The 7,527-nt window shown below is 35.3% G+C and overlaps 1 long non-coding RNA gene across 1 annotated transcript; it reads left to right on the top strand.

Moving 5' to 3' along the window:
• Positions 1–35: 35 nt before the first annotated feature.
• Positions 36–4,907, top strand: LOC116629480. The gene is made up of 3 exons (XR_004298755.1): positions 36–231; positions 2,042–2,251; positions 4,228–4,907. It is a non-coding gene; the product is annotated as an uncharacterized LOC116629480 (long non-coding RNA).
• Positions 4,908–7,527: the final 2,620 nt, after the last annotated feature.

The following is a 7,527-nucleotide window of genomic DNA, read 5'->3' as shown; positions in this document are numbered from 1 at the left end:
GTGCACAAGAATGTTCCAGCAAGCATGACCCACAGGGGCAGAAGAAGGAAGCCATAAGAAGGTCAGAACATTCAGCAAATATGATACCAATGATAAAATATGTTATGCTTCAACCTGTAGGACAAGCATGACTTTCGGGACTCTGTAAGGATAACTTTGGATTTTAATCTTACCGATCCAGAAAATGGGCCTGTTCTTGATGATTCCCTACCAAATTCAGTACATGAATATGTAAGTCATATTTTTCTTTAAATTCAGAATGCCTATATGTGAACATATTGGGGGAAAAAAAACTGAAACACATAGACACACATACACAACCCTACATCAATTTTTTAAAAAAAGAATGAGACTTTTCTAGACTTTTCTCAACTCTTCTATTTCCTATTGTTGGAGGGAACTTACAAACAGCACCTCTTTTAATCTCTGCTAAATTTAGGACCAGTTGAAAGAACGACATGGTTTAGCCTCCTGGAACTCCCTTTATTACTAATGAACACTGGGTTGCATACATGGTTTAGGCATATTGGGTGTCCTCCTACTGAACAAGGTTTAGACCACAAATAACCAAGTACGTCATCAGAGTGCTCATTAATCTCAGGCCTCTTTCAAGGGGGCCCACCTCATAAAACTTGCAGAATGGAAATATAGAGCAAGAATGTATGCTTCCCATGGGCACACCACTGCCCCAAGAGCAGAAGAGGTAGAAAGGGACTGAGCTGTGTTCACCCTGCTCCTGCTTCCAAATTCACAAAGTCCAATGTCTCACACCTGAGAAAGAGTGAGTGAGCAAGAAGAAAGATGGGGTGGCACCAATGGAGGAAACATTAGGGATGGGGAATTAGTTTTCCCCATACCCATATCTTTCACTTTCCCTTTCCCTTTTTTCCTTTCTAATATATTTATTGGGTATCTTATCCATAACAGGCTTCAGAGTTTAGTATAACCTAAGAAACAGGTATTAGGTAGGAATTAAAGCATGTGCTCTGGAGAACGTAATTGTTTTATGGGAACTTCTGCCTACATAGAAAGTCAGGGTGCACACTCCTGAAGTTTTGACATTTAAATTGAGACCTGAAGCATAGGAAGATTTTCCATCCTATTCACAGGAGTGGAGGGAGCTATGTTTCATGCACAGAGATATGTGTAAAAGTTCTGAGGCATAAAGGAACTACACTAAACTCTCTAATGTGGCTGAAGCTGAAGAGCAAGGGGGGAAGGTGATAGGGATGAGGAGGGAGGCATAGGCAGGAACCAGATCATTCTGGACTTTGTGCTACTGCACAGATATCTTGAAGAGCAAATGGAATGCTATTGACTGGTTTTAGTTGGTTCAGTGATAGTACTGGATTTATATATTTTTAAGGATTACTCCAGCTGCAATGTAGAGAATGATTGGAGGAACAGTGACTGGAACAAGAATGGGTGCAGGAGACCACTTAGGAAGCTGTTGCATTAGTTCAGGGAGGAAATAAGGATGGCTAGACTAGAGGTGATGGTGGAAATGGAGAGTTTGGAGATACTTAGAATGAGAGGTAGAATGGACAGATCTTAGCAAAGGTTTAGATAAGAGGGTGGGGCTTAATGGGAAGACGAGTCAAGGAAAGCTCCTAGTTATGTGGCTTGACCATTTTCTACCTCTGAGCTCTATTACATTCCTAAGTATTTGATTCTTTTCAATAGAAAATCTCGTAATTGGGGTTGCGTGTTAAAGTGTTCTCTCATAGATTTAGATCTTAGAGTACTTGACTTGATTTTTTTGAAACTCTTCTACTCTGGCAGACTAAAAGTGAAAAACATCTGTGAAAAACTGTGCATTCTTTAAAGGACTGGAAGAATTTATATCCAGGAGTTTATTATTTTTCCCTGTAAATTATAGGAATAAATCTAAAATTCCTTATGATTTCTGCAGTGGAATCTGTTCTTTTTATGAGTTGCTTAACTTAGTTTGGCAATATGTCATTTCACTAAGCAGGTTAATAAGCAATTTTCAGTCATGCTTAACTAAATGTTGAAAAACACTTTCCTGTGACCATTTCAGATTCCCTTTGCTAAAGATTGTGGAAACAAGGAAAAATGTATCTCGGACCTCGCCCTGAAAGTATCCACCACAGAAAAGGGCCTGCTTATTGTCAGGTCCCACAACGATAAGTTCAATGTTAGTCTCACAGTCAAAAATAAGAAGGACAGTGCCTATAACACCAGAACCATAGTGCACTATTCTCCAAATCTAATTTTTTCAGGAATTGAGGTAAACTTTTAGTTTTATATTTGTTTATTCTTGTAATAATCATTTATTGAGCCTACTTTTTCTGCTACTGAACTAATTGTTTTTATTGGGTTTAGAAGAATAGAGAACATTTTGTACAAATTATTAGTACTCACTAATGGTGAAAGTACCAAACTTTTTTTTAAAAGTTTTGTTTTGATGAATGTCTTTAGAGATTTATGACTTTTCTTAGATTCAGTGTGAGGAAAGTATCACTGATGTATCAAAATCATACCTTTCATAGAGGCATTACATAGCTGAAATTGAGACAAAGTCAAAGAAAAATATAAACATAACAAAGTCAAGAAAGTTAAACAGAGGTGCAGTAATGCATGTATGGAACAAAAAAAATGCTTACATAAAGAAAAATCAAGATACCGTTTCTCATTTTCTATGTAAAATCCTTACATTGGCAAGAGAGGTGTTAAATTACAATGTCTCATTGTCGTAACAGAATTTTTTTTTATCTTGGCAATAACATAGCTGCATAAGATGCTGTGTCAGGAATAATTAGTACTTCCACATTTGAACTTTGCTTTTAATTCTGATCTCTGAATGAATCCCCCTTATTTACAATTCTATCTATATAGATATGAATTAGTAATATGTATGATTCATATTAAAAACAATACCCTTATTAATTATAGTATTAAAACTCTATTGTCTAGTTTCTGTAAATTCAGACTTTCACTGATATTTCTCTCTATTTATTAGGATATCACTTAAAAACATGATGACTAACAGAGGCTTAAAAAAATGTCCTCCGGGCTCCTGGGTGGCTCAGTTGGTTGGGCGACTGCCTTCGGCTCGGGTCATGGTCCTGGAGTCCCGGGATCAAGTCCTGCATCGGGCTCCCTCCTCAGCGGGGAGTCTGCTTCTCCCTCTGACCCTCCCCCCTCTCATGCTCTCTCTATCTCATTCTCTCTCTCAAATAAATAAATAAAATCTTTAAAGAAAAATGTCCTCCATTACTACCACATATTTTAGATTCAGTAAAGAATGTTAATTATAAATCCAAATGCGCAAAGTGATGCTGGAAAAATATTACCACTGAATTTTTCTCTGGAAAGGGGACTATATTAAAAATCATTGCCAGTATCCTCTTCAACTAACTTCATAGCCTTGGTAGAGAGGGAGAACTATAAAAATCAATAATGCATCTCCTCTACTTCTATTAATGGTAAAAACAGTAATAATAATGACAGTCTTTTCCTCAGTCACATTATGTTCCAGGCACTGTTCTAAGCATTCCACTTATTCAATTCTCATTAAGTAAATAGGTATTATTGTACTACAGAGATTCTAAGATAAACCCTTTCTGTCACATTTTAACTTTGCTGTAACTGCATTTTACAGTTGATATGTTTACTTAACTGGCAGCATTTTCCCCCTCTTATTGGTATGCAAAATAATGGTGAGTCTCCTATTCAGTGGCATTTTCAATTTGATGAAATAGAGTATGACTAACCTCACTTGACAGAAAATCAGGCTCAGAGAAGTGAGGAATCTTGACTAGGAGAAAGCTAATAATGATGGAGTCAGAATTTAACTCCTGGTGGTCTCAGGTCAGAACCGGTGCTCTTAGCACTGAGTGAAGCTCTTCTCATGACAACCACTCACTGTGGGCTTCCATGTGGCAGTCTAGTATGTGTGGATTATTTCGTCCAGCCACCTAATCACCCTATGCGGCACATGCTGTTAGTACGTCTATTGTGCAGTGGGACACCTAGACAAGATATGTGATGTGCTCTGTCCTTCAGTCTCCCATATATAATGTTTTCAGATTTTCCATGGATGGTGAGACAGGTGATCTCAGAATGCTGTGACTCTCCCAACTAAATTGAGAGACAAATCTTAGCAAGGCAGAGTCCAAGGCACAACTGGGAAAATTCTGGAAAACCAAGCTCAAGTATTTCACCTATGTGTCTGCTCTAATTCTGTTTACTTTTTCTTCCAAGGCTATCCAAAAAGACAGTTGTGAATCCAATCATAATCTCACATGTAAAGTTGGATATCCTTTCCTGAGAAGAGGAGAAGAGGTAAGCAGATTATAAAACATACATGTGGCAATTGGATATGAAAAATATTATGCTCAAAGTTAAATATATAAGTCCCTCTAATGGTATTTTAGGGTGATGTAGATGAAGAAGGTTGAGTTCAAAATTTTGAGATATTGGAATCAAAAGCCAATTATTGCATGAGTCAAACTCAAATGTTAAGACAAAATTAAAAATTTATACTTGATAATTTATCTGATAGTAGTAGGCTTTTCTGGCCCGTACACCAAAACAAGTTTTTCAAGCAGATTCGCTTAGAACTTTGTATAGAAACTCTTTTTTCATTCTCTGTCTCTTTTTAATAATATCCTCATTGAGCTATAATCTACATACCATAAAATTCACTTATTTAAACTGTACGATTCAATGGGTTTTTGTATATTCACCAAATAGTGAATTGTGCAGCCATCACCTCAATCAATCTTAGAACATTTTCACATCCCCTAAAGAAACTCTGTACACATTACCAGTTACTTCTCTTTTTTCTCCTCCAGTCCCTCCCCCAACCTCAGGCAATCTACTTTCTTTCTTTATGGATCTATCTATTCTGGGCATTTCATATAAATGAAATCATACAATCTGTGGACTTTTATAACTGGTTTTTTTCACTTAGCATAATGTTTTCAAGGTTCATCCATGTATCAGTAGTTCCTTTTTATTTCCAAATAAATTCCATTTTGTGGATGTATCATATTTTATTTATTCATCTATCAGGCGATGAGCTTTTGTGTTGTTTCCACTTTTTGGTTACTATGAATAATACCATGAATATCTGTGTACAGGTTTTGGTGTGGGCATGTTTTCCATTTTCTTAGGGTGGAATTCCTGGGTTATATGATAACTATGTGTAACATGTTGGGAAGCTGAAAAACTGTTTTCCAAATTGACTGCACCATTTTTCATTCCTACCATAAGCAATGTACATCTTTCTTCACATTGTTACTGCCCTTTTTTTTATTATAACCATCCTAGTGGGTGTGAAATAGTATCTCATTGTGATTTTGATTTGCATTTCCTTAATGGCTAATGATGTTGAGCATCTTTCCATGTGCTTACTGACCATGTGTATATCTTTGGAGAAATGTCTATTCAGATCCTTTACCTATTTTTTAATTGGGATGTCTTTTTTTATTATTGAGTTGTGAGAGCTCTTCATATATTCTGCTTTCAAGTCACTTATCAGATATATGATTTGCAAATATTTCCCCCATTCTGTCTTTTCACTTTCTTGATGGTGCCCTTTGAAACATAAAAGTGTTTACTTTGATGAAGTCTAATTAATCTATTTATTATTTTGTCATTCATGCTTTGCTAACCCAAGATCACAAAGATTCACTCCTATGTTTTCTTCCAAGAACTGTATAATTTTAGCTGTTACCTTTAGGTCTGTGATCCATTTTGATGAACTTTTGTGTATTGTGTAAGAAGGAGAGGGTCCAGTCTTTGTCTATGGATATCAAATTGCCCCACACCATCTGTTGAAAAGGTTATTCATTCCTCCATTGAATTGTCTTGGCACTTTTATTGAAAGTCAGTTGACCATAAACATATGGGTTTATTTCTTGATTCTTAATTGTACTCCATTGATCTATATGTCTGTCTTTATGTTGGTACACTGTTTTGATTACTGAACTTTTTTGTAAGTTTTGCAATCTGAAAATGTAAGTCTTTCGGCTATGTTTTCTTTTTCAAAATTGTTTAGCTCTTCCAGGTCCCCTGTATTTTCACTTGTACCTTAGGATCAGCTTGTCATTTTCTACTAAAAAAGCCAGCTGGGAGTTTGATAGGGATTATATTGAATCTGCAGATCAATTTGGGGAGTATTACCATCTTAAAGATATTAAGTCTTTGATCTGTGACCATGGGATGTCTTTCTATTTATTTAGATCTTCTTTAATTATTTTCAAAAATGTTTTGTATTCTACAGAATACAAGTTTTACACTTCCTTTGTTAAATGTATTCCTAATCATTTATTCTTTTTTAATGCTATTTTTTTTTAAAGTTGGGGGGGCAGATGGAGAGGGAGAGAGAAAATCTTAGGTAGGCTTCACACTCAGAGCAGAGCCCAATGTGGGGCTCGATCTCTGGCACTGAGATCATGACCTGAACTGAAATCAAGAGTCAGATGCTTAACCAACTGAGCCACCCAGGTGCCCCTTTTAATGCTAATTTAGATGAAATTCTTTTCTTAAATTTATCTTCAGATTGTTTATTGCTAATATATAGAAATACAAATGATTTTTGAATATTGATCTTTTATCCTGAAACCTTGCTGAAATTATTTATTAGTTCTAATAGTTCCTTAGAGGATTCCTTAGGATATTCCATATACAAGATCATGTCATCTGCACGTAGAGGCATCCTTCCCAAGCCAGTGCCTTTTATTTCTTTTTCTTGCCTAAATGCCCTAGCTAAAACCTACAGTAGTACTTGAATAGAAGTGAGGAGAGTGCTTTCATGTCTTTTTAAAAACAATATTTGTTTCCATGAAAAACAGAGAATAGTTATCTCACTTAATGATAAACAACATATTTGCATATGTTTTCACTGAAGGTTGCTTTTCAGTATGAATATTTGCTCCTCTATTCATATTGAGTTAATGAGGGAAATACTTAATCAGAGTGATGAGATAAGAAGATACTTTACTTACTTGACTTAGTCTTTAAGAGAAAGATAGAAATACTATCCCAAATATTTATTTCAATTTCTTTATATTATAATATTTTGTAATATAAGACTTCAAAATAGATCTTTGTCATCTTTATCACATATCCTAAAAAGTTGACAAACACTGAGTTGGACATCTGGAAATGGCAGAGTCACATACCTATAATGAAGTCTTTTAGCTTCTCTTTTTGCAAATGAGAATTCAGAAAGACCTTTTCCCTTAACATATATGGCATGGCTACTAGTGATTGAAGAAACTACAAATGATAGTAATTATCATTGAATTCAATAAACCATTTTATCTATGAAACTAACTAGATGTACCAATTTACTTTTGGAACCTCATTATCAAGCCCATTTCTTGACTATCTCAAATGAAATTTATTGTGAAATTGCATTTCTTCCCTAAAAATCTATAAAACATATCATATTTGAAAAATACATCCATAATTCCTCTATTTTGATATGGAAATAGTGAATTTCAACTCATGTCTACACCTTCCTCTGAACACTTTAATTAACCATGGAATTAT

The sequence above is a fragment of the Phoca vitulina genome, unplaced genomic scaffold, assembly GCF_004348235.1.
Source record: "Phoca vitulina isolate PV1807 unplaced genomic scaffold, GSC_HSeal_1.0 scaffold1093, whole genome shotgun sequence".
In the NCBI taxonomy this organism is placed as follows: Eukaryota; Metazoa; Chordata; class Mammalia; order Carnivora; family Phocidae; genus Phoca; species Phoca vitulina.
The sequence above is the reverse complement of the archived record's forward strand: the minus strand, read 5'-3'. Positions and strand labels throughout refer to the sequence as shown.